Genomic DNA, 18,933 nt, shown 5'->3' on the forward strand with positions numbered 1-18,933 from the left:
CGACTACAAAATGATAAACGACTATGCATGGAGTACTGTTGTCACATTTGGGCTGGTGCATCTGCTACTAGTCTCTCACTCCTGGACAAGGTTCAAAAGAAAATCACCGACCTGATAGGTCCTAAACTGTCATCTAAGCTTCAACCTCTGTTCCATCGACGAAATGTTCCATCCCTCTACCTGTTCTACAAGTATTTTAATGGTGAATGCTCCGACGAACTACAAGCCCTTGTACCCCTTCGACGTAAATACCCCCGACAAATTCGGCAAACAGCATAATCCCAGCCCTACACAGTAGAGATCACTAAATGTAAGAAAGCCTTCTACTCTCATAGTTTTTTTTCCATAGAACTTCTAGATTTGCAACTTCCTTCCGGGCTCCTGCTTTCCCAACTGTATTGACATGCAAAAGTTCAAGTGTTATGTAAACAGACATCTTGCTGCTAAACTCCCTACGTATTATCTCTGCAACTTATGCCCCCGATAGTAGTCCCCTACATCAAAGTGGCACTGTTTTGTTTAGAGTGAAAATGGATAAAAAAAATAACGACTACATTCAATCTTGAAAGACAGCGTACTAAAAAATAGGATTCGGCTTTCAAGATTTTGATCTGTCTCATAAGGAGTACCTTCAAATAAAGTTTAACACTTCAGTAAAGAAATAATAGTTTTTGTGAAAAGGGTGGGCACTATACATTCGTTTTGTGATCTGAAGATTCTTTTTCTTTTCATGTAAACTGGTAATGATACTAGGTGAATAAAATACTTCTAACAATTTAAAGTCGTTCAATCTTGTTCATGATATAAATCTATCTAAACTGGATCTGAATTTGTAAAGGGGAGATTTTATATCTTGGCGTCATCTTAACATTCTTTCTTTGCTTTATTTTCGTGTTTGATGGCTTCTTTTCATTCTCACATAACAGCGGCGTGCTCGCTTGGACGGCTTTACCTCGGATGAATCTGCATCGTAGAAAAGGCTCAAGCCAGAAAGTGCAGGTCAGTACGCTCTCTCTATAAAACTTTCTCCTACCTCTTCATACACTCTTCAATAAAAATAGATGTGATGAAAATATTTCCATTATTAACTGTCTCGTTAAAAGTAGATGTGATGAAATAGTTTCCTTTTAGTTTTGGATCTCGTTGAAAACGGCTTTCAAAAATTTACTTCGCTTTCTATATAAATAAGGCAGTTATAAAGAAAGCTGGTGAATCTATTGTACTCCGCAGACTGAACGGCACCTTAACAGTTAGTTGGTTGTTTGTTCCTAGGTTACCAGATAGTGATAAGCGGAGAAAAACGGATGTAACCAGTTCCTCTGTTTACCGCAAATGACTGACAAACTGGACATCTAGTCGAAAATAGGTTCCAGATTTGGCGGGGGAGGGGGGATTAACTGATGGTTGAGAATTCATCTTGGTAAAGATTGCAAAGAGAATCCGAGAGTCAATTGCCCAGCGTTCAACAAAGAAAATTGTCACGCGCTTTTAAATTCCAGAATTAGAGTTTGTTACTCAGGACTTAATCAACACTAAATAATCGCAAACCTCGGTATTCCATTACACTGATATCTGAGTAAAATCAGCAGCACCGGCATGATTAGCAGGAACTGAACAGTACAAAAACGTAATAGAGGCAATTTAAGCCCTTAATCAGCCAAAGATACTTTCACTATGTTTTTTCTTACAAATATCGGATCAGTGTAAACATTATAAGGGGTATTTTAAACCTTTGTAATTTATTTTAATCACATTCTGATTACTTAAACATATTACCATGATTAATTTATAACCTTTTATCTTTCAGATTAATAAAACATTATTTCTATTTTTCAGCAATATTCCCACACAGGCAGTGTCGCCTTCCATCATTATAATGCTCGTACTTATACAATTGCAGTAACCAAAATTTTCTAGAAAAATTTGCTAGGATTATCCTTCGGATTTTTCTACTGCAGCTTCCTTGGATTATCGATTATTTTGGGGATAACAAAACCATTTAGAGTGTTTCTAATTACGAGAAGACATAATATATTAGTTATATATATTTACAACCAAACCTAAATAATTTTACAAGCTATGCATTTATAAGCACGTTGGCAGACAGAATCACGTTATAGAGCACAAACGTCGTTACTGTTATGAATAGTGATTCTTCAAAACACAATTGTTCATTTGCTAGATGAAATTGTAAGTCGGAAATAACTTTTCAATTGATTTATAGATTCCATTGCAGCAACAGGAATTGATGTTATTCTTTGCCCAGCACACTGTACCAACTTTTAAATCTATTCACGTTCAAACGCTGTAAAACGCTGAAACAATTTTTCCATGTTAAATACACGCACATGGATACATAGTCAAATATGTGTATCGACGTTTGTGTATAGCGACTTCACTCCTAACCTAATTAAACGACCAATATTGAAGTATTTTACAAGGAGCTTCCCTACTATTACTTCCTCTGCACACAAAACTAAACTAAATTTAGCTTACATTACAACCTCTTATGCTCACAAACTTATAATGATCGCTTAATCAGTTTGAATGTATTCTGGAAATATATATATATATATATATATATATATATATATATATATATATATATATAGCTCCCCCTCGCCTACTTTTACAAGATATAGCTCCCCCTCGCCAAACTTTCACAAGAAACAATCGTCTAGCTGAAAACACTATCAATAATTCCCCCAACTTTTTATCTATGCATAAACCTAAACGTAGATTCCATGAACAAAGTTTTTTGCTGAGAACTGCACGCCTGTGGAATTGTCTTCCGTTTTCTTGCTTTCCAGCTGACTACAATATGGTTGTCGTCAAATCCAACGTAAAATTTCTTGATGAGCCGTTCCACTTAAGTTAACAAATTTACTGAATTTCCATTACTAACGATTACTATATTGTCGGATTGACTACTGTACACTCTTAACCCTTATTCTCGGGTGGTCTCTGGGCCTTGATAAGTGGTTATGCCTATGTAAAAAGAAATATAGTAAAATTTCTTAATAGATAAAAAAATTAGTTTGTTTAAATGCTATATATTACTGGATCAATTCAGGTTAGGAAAGATTCCGAGTTGTTCTTACTCTAAAGTCGCTGTAAAACTGGAACGGGATGATTGTAAAGTCTTCATTGCTGAATGGTCTAGTTTGAAGTTCATGGTATTATAATATTGATTATAGTTTCTTTAATAATAGTATGTGCTCTTAAAGATACTTAGAGACAGGCTGCTGAATTAATATGTAATGTAATGTTATGTCTGATTGTTGAACACTGTTATGACAGCTTGATCGATATATCGGTGTGTTAAGACATCAATTGAAAAGAAATTAATCACTTTCTTTTCCATGGCTGTTGGGTTTGCTGCATCAATATAAGAGGTCAGACTTTAAAGTTAAAAGGTTACGTGCATCTGGAGTCCGAATCGGGCGTTCGGCAAAACAGTTATCTGTCATAGTGATAATTCCAGGAAAATGGATGACAATACGTGTGGATGTGGATAAAAAATTTAAATAGTTACCATTTATATTTTTGCATATACGTTTTATTTTTTTCAAGGTGAAATCTGAGTAATCGTTAAAATTAAACTGAGAATTATTAATTTGGAAATATATTTGTTGGCAACAAGTTCATTAGGTTAGAGAATATTTGTTTTAAGTAAAAATCTTGATATGTATATATATATATATATATATATATATACTAACAGTTCAGCCCGGCTTTGCTCTGGCCCTATGTACTGTTCATAACTTTATGTGTATATAATAAAGTGTGAATATGTACGGTAATGCCTTTCTATATAGACTTCCTTAACTATTATAGAGAAAAGTTGGTAGAGACCGCAGACGTAAATTTTTTTTATTCATTTATTTTAGGGGGGTTTTCACCTATTTCATTTTTGGGCGGTTTCGTTCTTTTATGGGGATTGCTCAATATCTTTAGTATAGCAGCTGTGTCTGAACCGAAATGTGTGCTTTATAAATACCTAAATTATCGTACTTATTATAAATTGTGGAATATATAATCTAGACAACATGGTGAGCAACGTGACCACATTGTTTTATTTTATTTTAAACTTTATTGGTTTATGAGGGGAGGTATCGAAATCATAACATGTCCACTTTCCAAAAAAGTAGAAATACATGGAGACATTAATTTATTTTTCAAAACTCGAAGATAAAAATGAAAAACTAAGAAAATAGTATATATTTCTCATTAATCTTTTTGGGGTACATATATTAAATCGATTGCCCTTTCCCGCAAACTACATGCTCGTTTTCAACTTCAATGCAAACAAATTCTTATGGAACCGCTTTCTTAACTATCCCAATTACCCCGAGTAGTCTTAAAGACTTTGTATGTTCACTCCTTACCAATATACATATATTAGTCTGTCGGTTCGTATTACATTTTCTGGGGAACAATTATGCCGATCTGTCAGAACATGGACCTTTTTCTGGCATAATGCAGATACCTCAGTTTTATGGTATCCTCCTATTACATAGTTAGGTATTAATAGGGATTAATCAGAACAATATCGCATTTCCTCCCAATTTATCTCCAAAGCTACGGACCCAATCTGCCTGAAATTTTGTGTGGACTGTTATGATTACAGGCAGCGGGCTTAGTATGATGGTATCCATTCGACGCACATTTAAGGGTTAATCCTGATCCCAACGCTCTTTCTGATCTGCATCAATTATCTCCCAAATCAAATCCTAAGATCATTTATGCTGATGGCACTATAATGTATGGCAACACTTCAAAGGCCGTAAATGGTCAAGTTCTCTCTGATTCATTCTGCTCTGATCTTGGGCACATGATACAATAATTTTAATGCATCTAAAACAAAGCTTCTATATTTCCATCATAAACGCTCTAAGCCCCGTCTGACATTAATTGAAATGAATGGCTCTCGTCTTGGGGATGTTTTGATAAGAAAGCTTCTGGGTCTGACTTTTACTCCTGATCGGAAATGGAACACGTAAAATCAACCCCGTTGCATAGGCTACTGGAAAAATGGTGGGATCATTCCACCGCTCCAGTAGATATTTCCCTGCTGATGCAATTCTCAAACTGTATAAGAACTAAGTGGGTCCAAGGATGAAGTACTGTTGCCACATCTTGCCAGGAGTTGCTAGAAAAACATTATCCTGCTTTTACAGAATTCATAATAGACTTCGTAGCCTCTTTCTCACAGAAGAGACGTTACGAGTTTGTCTCCGCTTTATCATAAATTTTCTTGGCAAGTGTTTGTCTGAGCTTCAATCTATGGTCTCCTTATGCCAAACTTACACGAAAAACACTCGTCTAGCTCAAACCACTCTCAATAATTTACCCTTTTCTTCCTAAGCGTGGATTCTATGAACAAATCTTCTTTCTTAGAACTACACACCTATGGAACTCTCTTCCATTTTCCTGTTTTCCAGCTGACTACAATGTGATCGTCTTCAAGTCCAATGTGAACAAATTCTTGATGAAACTTCCCCTTAAGTAATCCAATTTACATAATTTCCACCACTAATGATTACTACTATATTTTCACACTGACTATTGTACACTCATTAAACCTTATCCCCGAGTAGCCTCTCGGCTTTGATAAGTGGTGACGCATTTGTAAAAAAAAAGTTAATAGTATTTAATGCAGAATTGAGCACTAGTGTAATCATATTCAACTATTAATTTTAAAAAAGGCATTTTAAGTAAAGGGTCCATATTTTCCCTCTTTTTAACAGTCTAAAGATTTATATATATATGTATATATATATATATATATATATATATATATATTTGTGTGTGTATGTGTGTGTCTGTGTGTGTGCGCGCGTGTTCTGTCAGTTATGGACATACATGAATATATTTTTATGTTCAAATGAGAAGTAATTGCTTTCATTTAGGTTACGTACAAATATTCCTCGATAAAGTAACTAAAATTCTCAGTCTCATGGTCTTCGACATGCACGTGCCTTTCAATTAGGAGAGAAGGCGAGATAGAAAATGTCGTGCTCTCGACCTTGGAAAAGGTCAATTCGCACATTCCCATCCTAAAAAGACATTTACCATTTTCTTCCATTTCTTCTTGAAATAACTTCCGTAGACAATCACTGTAATTCCTTCTCCCATACTTCCCGCCATAAACCAGTCACTTGCTTAACATTGACATTCATTCATTGATTACTAAGTTTGCATTCTATGTTTTTTTTTCTTTTACGTCGCTACTTTTTCAGATGAAGCAGTTAAGAGCATAGTTTTATTTTCGTGTTAAGTGAATGCAAATAGTCATGTTTATTACTGAATCGGTTTCACCGTCAGATTTATCTAGTGAGAAGGTCAAAGTATCCAGACACAAAAACGGATTGACAATATTACAAAATAACATAAGCACGTCAGAGGACGGCAACGTTATTTTTGACAACGTAAGGATGAGCAAAATAATAATCTGGACTTTACCTTTCTGTATAGTATGGAGTATTTTCAGGATTATGCTTTAGAAACTTTGATAGCTCAAACTATTCACATGATAGGGCTTAAATTTTGCATAGTGGTTGCTGTTATCAAACAGCATCCATACATCAAATTTGGAAGAATCGGAAGATGGAATTTCATCAGAATCTTTACCATGATCTAACTTTTGCAAGATGCTAGACTTCTTTGACTATAATATGGGCCCCGTAGCGAGTCTTAATCGAAGATCACGTAACGTATGATTTTCGCCTTTTTACCTAAATATCCTAAAACTAAATTGGTTCTACATCGCGCCATAACGGATATTTTGACTTACGTTGATAACAATTAGTAATGTAACAAACTGAACAGGACATATACTTCTACCGTGGCCAAGGCAATCAGGAAGTTTTCAACAATTTTCAAAATTCAACAACCATCAAGTTCATTCTATTGCATCGTATAATATGAGAAAGGTGCTTTTCATCGCATGTGTAGAATAAATGGTGATAAAATATACGTTACTGCAGTTTCCCATGTCATCGATTATCTAACGTGTACTTGATTATCATCAATCGAAAATCTATACCATAGAAACAAATAGCGTTTATACACGTGACGTCAAACAGCGTTTATTTTAAAATTGTACAGTTATAGTCTTTGAATAATGTCGTAATATAAGAATGTTATAGTATTATATGTTGTGTCTTTTTCTTTTTACAATTTAAAAAAAGAATATTAGACGACCTTAAACAAATTTAATGATGACTAAAATATTTAAATTGAATTTCAACTTTAAATGTTGAAGTCACAACAAAATAGTGTAGAAATAAGCTTTTCTAGTGAAAAACAGAGGTTTACAAAATGACTGAGGCAAGTGAGCCATGCTAGAATTTATATGTAGTAATTTCATGTATGAAATCGATTCACGGCATAATCACGTTGGCCCATCGGCTCTCGTTAGATCACAAATATTAAACAATGTTAACTATGACCAGAATTAAAAGGTTGCTTTCTTCAGTTAATATTGCCTGGGAATATCAGATTAAAGAGAGTAAATGTTAAGTACTCGCGAAGGATGCTGTAGGTGAAAGTAATTGTTGGTTAGAAAGGTTATCTAACGAAACGCATTGACAATCGCAAATGTTAAAAGTGAAAATAAATTTTATTTCATGTTTTACTATCTCCATTTAATCTAGATTGCGCAATGACATAAGCATTTAGAAAACATCTTTCCGAGCCTTAATACTTTTCTGCTACTTTACGACAAATTGGAAGCAAGTCTTTTTGGTGGATATCATCGCTTGAAGTTTGTCATACAGGGCCAACAGGATCCTGATATATAGTTTGTTTTTTTTCAACAAGATCCTTTTCCTTATTGTATTACATTTAACACGGCTTAGTATAACGTCACGTGGTGTTACACTTTACTTTAGAAATTAATAATAAAACTGGAAAGACATTTTTTCTGTTTCGTCAAAAGTGTTTATTACTGTTACTCTCCCGCATCGACACCACCAATCTGTTACTGCCACATGTCTATCTAACTTGGTAGCGTTTCTTTTTTCCTCCGACCGCACGCTGGCCACAGCCGGGCCATTCTCGTCTTCTCTTAACCTTCGGCGTGAACATTTTCTTCCTGACCATTTAGTGTCCTTTTTCTTCTTCAGAAGCAAGTCCAAGCACACTTGCCAATTTACATACGCGGTCAAACGCTGCTCCTGCTGTTAATACAATCGCTTGCCATCCATCCTGCTGATATTTTCATACGCGCCCATATGCTCTCTGTTATATAAGGAACTTAATCTATTCTCTGTATGGTAATACACAAAGAATATCAGAGGAAGAATAACAGGTACTACACTTTGTCCAATGGTGACCTACCACTATGTAAAACAGGGTTGTTCCTCTCCCTGGGATATTTTACATACCCACTTACCCAATTACACGCAGATTCTAGTATTCCAAAATATGAGTCAGCGGTAATATATTTTTACAGAATGGACAAAGATGTCTTTTTACAATTTATTGGTAAAATATGCATTAAAATTTATTGGTAAAATATAAATTAAAATGTATTAGTAAATAAAGATGGAGATATACGCAAACTGTGGCAAAAAAATGATGACGAGCTAAAGTTTTACACTCAAATATTAACTTTTCTATATATTACGTTGTATCGATGCGCTGTATATTACGTTATATAAGCGTGCGATATACTGTGTGTTTTTATATTATTTCATTTAGGTTTTCATTTCTTTTTTACTTGTGAGTCACCGCTTATGACGGAGGCTACTTTAGCAATATTTTTTTTCACTTTTGAAATTACTTTTATATGTTCGGTACAATATAATAATCAATAATAAATGCGAAATCTCTATTAATTAAAATATCATTTTCACGCGTATTTTACGACAGGGAGATACCGGGCGATGCCGGACGGTCTACTGGTGCTTTTAAATATTCTGTGATTTGTTGATTATAGCAATATTGAGCTCTATGTTTTGCGACATGTCAAGTAGTCGACTTTGGAATGGCATAACGATCGCACAGTATGATTTTGTATATTTCGTATCAAGTTAGTTACAGAAAAAAATCGATTTAAAATATCTTGCTCAGAGGTCAATATTCAATTTAAAACTCTTCGTAAAATGAAGTCTTATCAAAAATGAGGAAACGGGCGACACAGCCAAAAGGAGATTTCCATTGGAATTTATAATGAATCAGAATGTATTTTAGAAGACTTGGCTTCAGAATCAATACGAATGGTAATCATCGAACATCAGTTCAATAAGATAATTTCATATACATGCCGTTATATATATATATATATATATATATATATATATATATATATATATATATATATTAGTCTATGTTTAGAATGTATTCGAAAGTTAAAAACCTAGAGAATCCAACTGGGTTTATATAATAATGCCCGACAGTAAGTAGATCTATTTATATTAATATTTATTTATCACAGTCATGTATAAGTTTATACGAGTATGACCATCTGTAGTTATTATTAACAAAGTTCTAATCTTGTGTAAAGTGTGTCGTTTCATTAAAGTGTTCATAATAGGCATTGTTTTATCTAATACTATCCGGGCCCGTTAACCGGCGTTGTCCAGTGTTAGTATGTCACCCAGTCCCGCGTAAAAAAAACTAAAGTATTTCCTTTGTTGTTGATGTTGTAGCCAGACCAGCAACCTCTTTATGTGTAGAACAGCATTCAGAATCGATACCAATAATCTCTTTATGTTAAGAACGGTTTTCGGAATAAACACTCCCTTTTGTGAGTGGGGGAGTGGTTGTTCATTTTATGTATGTTTGACAGAAATATATTTCACAGCAAATTAATTAGGTATGTGACGTATTTGCTTTTAAACATAATAAAATGTATCTAAATTACACTAACGTATCTTTCCTATATACATAAAAGCAAACAACAATATATTTTCGTTTGTGATCTACATGCGTTTATAAATGGCTGGCAAAACATTTGATATAAGCCAGCAGGTGCAAAGAAAAAAGTTAAAAAATTAAGCAACACGCTATGGAAAAGTGCAAATAGCATCTAGTAACGTGGCGAGCAAACAGAAAAAGGAAATATATATATACATATATATATATATATATATATATATATATATATTTCTGGTATATATATATATGGTATATATATATACCAGAAATACCAAGGCTCGGACGCGGTACGCGGTGGAAAAGTAACACGTTTATAGAATGGGCCACAGTAAAAAAAAGTGTCATATTACTGGGCTTCGAAGTAACCCTTAAAACAAGTGAATAAATTAGTGTCTACAATAAAATTGTAACGGCTTCTCTCTCTCTCTCTCTCTCTCTCTCTCTCTCTCTATCCCTGTCTGTTCCTCGCTCCCATTCTGTCTCTGTGTTTCGTCCTCTCGGTCTCTGTTTGTCTGTCTGTCTGTCTCTCTCTCTCTCTCTCTCTCTCTATATATATATATATATATATATATATATATATATGTATGTATATATATATATATGTATATATATATATATATAGTAGAAATGGTAATTAATACAAAATGAAGAGAGTAAGAAAGTGCTCAATAATGTTGTAGAGCAAACATGCGTTTTATTTTTTATTACCGTATCTTTCTGTTAAGTTACATTATTGTTTCAGCTACCTGCCCGTTTTTTTTTTGCCATCTGTAGCTTCCTCAGACTTTTACAGAAACCTGTAAAACCTGTAAAAGTCTGGGAAAGCTACAGACGGCCAAAAAAACGGCCAGGTAGCTGAAACAATAATGTAACTTAACAGAAAGATACGGTAATAAAAAATAAAACACACACACACACACACACACATATATATATATATATATAAGGGGATTAGAACAACAGTCTAAAGAGCAGGGTTTATTTTAATGTATTAGTAAATGCATTAATGCAATTAAAAGAAAACAGTGTTAGTTGTAATGTAGATATATAATAAGCTCGATAGGTATAGGTATCCTAGAGCTATTTTATATATTGAGTAAAATGATTCATAATTTATAAATAAACTAAAAAATCGGTTTCACAAGGAAGAACAAACAAAATCAATATATTGTACGATCGTTTGGGAAGCAATGTTTTTATTGAGAAAAAACAATGTCTTGGACAATAATTTTATCATTTGATTTTATAAAACAAAGTCTCCTCATGAGCAAAAAGAGTGGATGGGGGTTTAATGACACCAAAAATAAAACTAGCATTTTTTTAAGTAAGGCAGATATACCTTTTAATCGTCCGCCCTTAAAGTCCATAAGTATGATTATCAATGCGTTCATTGGGATGTAAAATGTAGCTTGTGAATAGTTGAAAACATCGTCTCCGAAACGATCGTACAATTTATGGATTTTGTTTGTTCTTCCTTTTGAAACTGATTTTTAATTATTGATTTTAATCATAAATTATCAATCATTTTACTCATATCTATAATGTAAAGCTGAACGTCTGTATGTGTATGTGTGTCTGTGTGGTCGCGATTAAGCTCCTATATGGTTGACTATTTTAAAACACTGATTACATATAATGATAGATGTATCGAGGATCAGAGATGGGTATGTTTTATCTGGCAGAACGGTGGTTCATAAAAATTGTCGGGTCTACGTTCGCGCCTGGCCATCAAAGCATGTAAATAGAAAATGAAAAAAAAAACGTTTACAAGGGTTTTTGATATAGATGTACAGAAAAATACTTTGATATGTATGTTTCAACTTAAATATGGATGGTATAATAAAATTGTGGGGTCTGCGTTCGCATCTGTACTCCATGGAAATATGGCACAAACTTTAACAAAGACTTTTCATATCCCTTTGCGTAAGTATACTTTGATAATTATGTTTCAGTTTGAAGAAATATGATATAATAAAATTATGGGGTGTTCGTTCGCGCCTGATCTCCATAGAATGTAAACATGTCACAAAATTTAACAAGTTTTTTTAAAAGAGGTCCACAATAACACCTTAACTTTAATCTGAATTCACGTTAGCTTTTCTTTATTTTTTGAGTTTAATCATATTCTTTCAAATAAATTCACCTCATGAATTCACGTTCTTATTAAAGTGAAAGCCAAAAAAAAAATCGGAACTTTAGACAATTCTCGACACAAATTTTGCATAACTCTGTTTTTCCTTCTCCACTTGCACGTGGCACTCTTTCGAAAATAGATAAATAGATAAATAATAAAAATATGAACTTTACTTGTTAGCGTGTCAAAAAAAGGAAAAATCCTGCTCACGTGATTACGTGTCTTTTTTAAACTTTACATAACCTTTTTATTTTATTTATATATCTGTTTAAGCTTTTTTTTGTCCGTGTACTAGAAGGAATTCAGTTGCTTACAACCCTTTGTGCGTGTTCTTTACATTAAAATAGTACAACCCTGAATCCGAAGGCGCAATACTACACCGTTCAATACTGTAAAACTGAAACGAAGCTGTTCTGCTTGAAAAGGGCGCCATTTTCTTATTCATATTTATATCGATGCGTTGCTTTATAAAACTAAAGTAATTACGAGTTTACTTTTTTAATTTCTCATTTTGCTGTTTCGGATTATTTTATTAAAGTAAGTAAAGCTTGATTATTTTTCAAAACTGTTTTTGTTTCTTTGTTTTTCGATATTTCGTCGATATTATTTAGTAAGAGTGTCTAACAGAAAAGCCAACAAACGACTACCCGAAAAATAAATATACAAGAAATAGATGTTACCATAGTAAATAAAAGTTCAGTTCATGTTTTTTTTGTTTTGAAATAGTTTTTAATGCTCTTTACTTGAAATAATTTCAGCGAACCGAAATTAAACCGAAATTTGAAGCGATAACTATTTAAATGAATTTTTATATAAACTACACATGCCATAATCGAGTATTCCTCAAGCACAAAATAATGAAAAACATTAAAATATGTTTATAAATATTCCTTACGTTGACGGAACTCTCTTAAATTGTTAACGCAGAATGCTCAGGTGCCTCTCCTTCGAATTGAAAACGGGGCTCACCATTTCAAAGTCGCTGCCATTTTGATTTTTTAAACCGGCTCGTAAATTAAAAAAAAAATTACAAACTACTTAAAAATACAAACTAATGAAGTTTTCTACCATAAAATAACTTTTATATACTATGGTAACATTTATTTCTTGTATATTTATATTATTATATATATAATATTTTCTCTTTGTAAGGAAACCTCATTTTGTTGGTCAGTCTTGGCTACGAATGAAAACAAAGTTGATATAAAAAAATATATTTTCGCGAAAATTATATTTACTTTCATCATATTTTCTTTAGTCAATGTACTAAACAAAATAATATAATTAAGAAATAAAGGAATAGGAAGAAAACAATTATGTTTTACCTTCTAATGAAATAAATACATAAATAGACATATGTAAACATAAGGAGACGGGAGTGAGTCGGAGACGAAGACGGTTCACGTAGCTCTGTATTGTCTCGGGTGTGCGTGGATGAATAAATATAATAGCATTATCAATGATTTAATGTAACGTAGGAAAAGTCCAGAAATGCAAAGTTAATGTAGCTAATGACGAAATAATGAATCTAGAGCGAAATGATTGTAAAGGAACGAAAAGATATGTAAAAAAAATGCGGTGTGTTTAGAAATGTAAAACTGTTGCTTTAATTGTGGAAGATGCGAATATCAGAATATGTGAATGTCTACCGAGCAGCAAATCAGCTGTGCCGGATTTCGGAAAGGGAGAAATTATTATCTATACATAGGAATATTAAAAGTTATGGTATGTGTATGTGTCTCATAATCAGTTAAAATCGGTTATAACCAAGCGGAGTAGGAATATGTAGAAATTGTGCTGATGTATAGTGAGAGTGGTGGAAACACAGAATAGATGAAAAGAAAAATAGGAACTACTTCCTCACAAGATGGTGGGATTGTGATTGTGCCAATCCTCAGAACTAACATAAGATTTTATTATGACGCCTAAATGTGTATATAATGTCGTTATAAAGTTACATAAGACACTGGCTAATAGTGTAGACATTAAATTTGTATGTGGCATTTGTTGTTGTAAACTTACGGTATTTTGGTCCAGAGGGGAAAACTGTGACGTTTTCATTATATATAGGGATGAACATGTAAAAAGAAAGATATAATTTCGCCTTAGAAGCTCTTAGTTGTTAATAACTATAGGTCGGGACATTGTCATGTCAGTGTAACGGAGCTTTTACAAGCAAACAATCAGCATGGCCTTCTTTTAGTGTAACTCTGGCTTCGAGGAAATGTCGTGCAGCTTCATTGGCGTCTAATCACTGAGATGGCCGTTGCCAATTGTCGTAAAGAACTCACTTTTCATCTCAAGATACAACCCGGTCGAGAAACAGGTTGTACTTGTTGCGTAAATTAAGGGAAAATAGCGCTTAATAACGGCGTTTTTTTCTGTTTGTTTGTCGTTACATTCGTAAGGCACACATTTATCTTTGCAATCTCTCTCTAGTGGTTGGAAATTGTCGTTTATGTTCGTCTAATTCGGAAGCAAGTTCTCGAACATTGATTGACTGCGACTAAAGGTCTCAATTGAATGTTGTCAACGTCCGATGGCCGACCATTATCTTCAAGACTCTTGTCGCCGGCAGATACTTTTTGGAACCACTATAGTGTTGTGCGTTACGTAGTGGGTTCTGTGCCGAACTCTTCGTTGACATTAACTGTTTCAGCAACTTTTCGGTCTAGCTTGAATTAGAATGAGAAATTGTGCAAATTTGCTTTTTTCAATTTTATATTCAACGTTTTGAAAAGTGGACATATTTTTCATGATTGTAATTGAAACGATTAAATAGAGCAAAAACTCTCTTTAAAATGATATATAAAGTAAAGGCATTATAACGAAAACTTATTTTGAAAATACTCCATTTAAAATGAAAATTAAAATTTCGTAAGAACTTTTTCCTCAACTGCATTTTTTCTTTTTTTGGAAAACCTCGAAAATTCAGAATTTGTATTTCTAAATTGTTTAGATGAAAAATTGATAACTTTGATTATTTACTTATTTAGACAACTGTTCTTATCTTGGCAATCATTTACGCAATATTCCGGTCGATGTAATCAATGATAAAAGAGCAATTTTGTGAACTTTAAAAAGTAAGGTATGAAGATTTAATTTAAATTTAATGTAAAACTTACCTTGGATTTATTTTATGTACATTTTGTTGCACTTAAAAAATAGTTTGAAATTATATATCGATACAATCAATTGCTAAATAATGAATAATTTCACTTTCTAACAAACAAAATGTACATAACAAAATAAATGCAATGGGATTTTTAGGTTCAATTTAACTTAAAAAATTCATAACAACCTCTTAATTCGTCTTAGATATCACTCTACAGACACAATATATATATGTGCGTGTGTGTGTGTGTGTGTCTGTCTGTCTGTCTGTTTTAATAAAGTTATATGGAGGCCACCTGATGTTTCTTTCACAAATAAAAGTTAAGATTGCCTCTTGACTTCGGCATCAAAAAGTCATGAAGAAGAGCGATTTGATGAAGTAGAAACTTTCACAATCTCGATTACTGATGCTGACAAATTGAAGTGTGGTCACAATACTGCGAAGGAAATTAAGACGTCCTCAATGAGTTAATCGGTGAAATCATCCACGGAATGATAGCATAGAAAAACAATGATATTCTATAAAAGTTGACAATTCAATTGTCATCACGGTCTAAAGCACTTAGCTGGACAGGAGGGAGAAAAATCTCTTTAAAACCATCTTAAGTATGACAAAACCAGCTAAGCTGAAAGATGGCGTCAGTAGGGTAGGGTAAGTGGTAAATGTTAAAGATCGCAGTCAGATGAGAATGCGAGCAAAAATTCTGTAAACTGATTAAAAATGGTGTCCTGTTGTTGGTTTTATTAATTATTATTAATTTATATATTTTTTAAAAACATTTGGAAATGAGGAAGCATGTCGAATAAAAATTTGTATTCGAATTTAGATAAACACGACATCAGATCAAATTTTCAGTCATTATGTTTTTATTAAGTTTTTTCACATAACGTTGACACATTTCAAGCGCGCTTTATTCAATTTTACTAACTGAATTTTAATGAAAATTATTCCTTCCTCATGTTAGCTGAATGAAGAATTAACATCATTTTATAACATTATATATATATATATATATATATATAGTCAGTTCTGTTTAGGCAGTCTGCTAGAAATAGAAATGCTATAAGTATTCATTTTGTGGTACTTTGCTCTGGTCCATACTAAGAAGAAAACGATAATTAAAAAGATTTTAAAAAACTATGAGCAACTAGTCGGCATATGAATGTTCGGATAATATTAAAACGGATCAGATAATTTTTTTTTTTTTGCATAGGCATCACCACATTATCAAGGCCAAGAGGCCACTCAAGGATAAGGGTTAAAGAGTGTACAGTAGAAATTGGACATTATAGTAATCATTAGTAATGTAAATTTGGTAAAGTTGATAACTTATATGGAACGGCTCATCAAGAACTTATTTACGTTAGACTTGAAGACAACCATATTGTAGTCAGCCGGAAAGCAGGAAAACGGAAGACAATTCCACAGGCGTGCAGTTCTAAGAAAAAAACCTTGTTCATGGAATCTACGTTTAGGTTTAGGCACAGATAAAGAGTGGGGGGGAATTTTTGATAGTGTTTACAGCTAGACGAGTGTTTCTTGTGAAAGTTTGGCGAGGGGGGACCATAGATTGAAGCTCATTCGAACACTTTCCGTGAAAATAACGATACATCAGAGACAAACTCGCAACATCTCTTCTGTGAGATAAAGGTTGTAAGGAAGAGAAAAGGACATCTCCTACGAGGCTACGAAGTCTATTTTGAACTCTATCAAGGCAGGCCAAGTCCTTTCTAGCAGCTCCTGCCCAGATGTGGCAACAGTATTCCATCCTTGGACGTACCTGGCTCTTATATAGATAGAGAAAAGCATCAGCAGTGAGATATCTACCGGATCGATAGAAAGATCCCACCATTTATCCAGCGGCCTTGGCAACAGATTTGATGTACGTGTTCCATTTAAGATCAGGAGTAATGGTCAAGCCAAGAAGTTTGTCAAAACTTGAGGCCTCCTGAAGACGAGAGCCATTCATTTCAATTGATGTCAGATGTGGATCAGAATGGCGATGATGTAAAGAGAGAAGCTTGTTTTTTTTTTTTTTTTTTTTTTTTTTTTTACAAAGGCATCACCACATTATCAAGGCCCAGAGGCCACTCAAGGATAAGGGTTAAAGAGTGTACAGTAGAAATTGGTCAATATAGTAATCATTAGTAATGAAAATTTGGTAAATTTAATAACTTATATGGAACGGCTCATCAAGAACTTATTTACTTTAGACTTGAACACAACCATATTGTAGTCAGCCGGAAAGCAGGAAAACGGAAGACAATTCCACAGGCGTGCAGTTCTAAGAAAGAAGCTTTGTTCATGGAATCTACGTTTAGGTTTAGCCACAGATAAAGAGTGGGGGAAATTATTGATAGTGTTTACAGCTAGACGAGTGTTTCTTGTGAAAGTTTGGCGAGGGGGGACCATAGATTGAAGCTCAGTTGAACACTTTCCATGAAAATAACGATACATCAGAGACAAACTCGCAACATCTCTTCTGTGAGATAGAGGTTGCAAGGAGGAGAAAAGGACATCTCCTACGAGGCTACGAAGTCTATTTTGAACTCTATCAAGGCAGGACAAGTCCTTTCTAGCAGCTCCTGCCCAGATGTGGCAACAGTATTCCATCCTTGGACGTACCTGGCTCTTATATAGGTAGAGAATAGCATCAGCAGTGAGATATCTACTGGATCGATAGAAAGATCCCACCATTTTTCCAGCGGCCTTGGCAACAGATTTGATATACGTGTTCCATTTAAGATCAGGAGTAATGGTCAAGCCCAGAAGCTTGTCAAAACTTGAGGCCTCCTGAAGACGAGAGCCATTCATTTCAATTGATGACAAATGTGGATTAGAATGTTGATGATGTAAAGAGAGAAGCTTGGTTTTAGATGCATTAAAAGTAACCAGCCACTCCTTTCCCCATTGTACTACGTGCTCAAGATCAGAGGAGAGAGAATTGGAGAGAACTTGGTCGTTTACTGTCTTAGATGTGGTACCATAAATGGTAGTGTCGTCAGCATAAATGTCTACAAATGATGTAAGGATATGATTTGGAAGATCATTAATGTAGATCAGGAAAAGAGTTGGGCCCAGGATGGATCCCTGAGGGACACCGGCATTAATACTGTGAGCTTCTGATTTTTGCCCCTCAACTACTACTCTTATGAACCTATCAGAAAGAAATGATTTAATAATTGAGAAGACTTTTCCAGCTATACCATAGCTAGCGATCTTATGAAGTAAACCTTTATGCCATACCCTATCAAAGGCCTTAGATATGTCAAGAGCAATTGCTCTAGAAAGATTGCCACCGTCGAGAGATTTGCTAATCCTATGCGATATAACTGTAATGACATCTGCTGTAGATCTAGCAGAACGGAAACCATATTGAGTGTCACTAAGAAGGTTATTTTTGTTGAGATGTTTGATTACTTCTGTATTTAACACAGATTCTAGCAACTTACTCATGACGCAGAGGAGACTTATTGGCCTGTACTGAGAGGGGGATGAGCGATCACCTGAATTCTTAAATACAGGTTTTAGATGCATTAAAAGTAACCAGCCATTCTTTACCCCATTGTACTACGTGCTCAAGATCAGAGGAGAGAGAATTGGAGAGAACTTGGTCGTTTACTGTCTTAGATGTGCTACCATAAATGGTAGTGTCGTCAGCATAGATGTCTACAAATGATGTAAGGATGTGATTTGGAAGATCATTAATGTAGATCAGGAAAAGAGTTGGGCCCAGGATGGACCCCTGAGGGACACCGGCATTAATACTGTGAGTTTCTGATTTTTGCCCCTCAACTAC

The sequence above is a fragment of the Euprymna scolopes genome, chromosome 3 (genome assembly GCF_053919585.1).
Source record: "Euprymna scolopes isolate OS-2025 chromosome 3, ASM5391958v1, whole genome shotgun sequence".
Lineage (NCBI taxonomy): Eukaryota > Metazoa > Mollusca > Cephalopoda > Sepiida > Sepiolidae > Euprymna > Euprymna scolopes.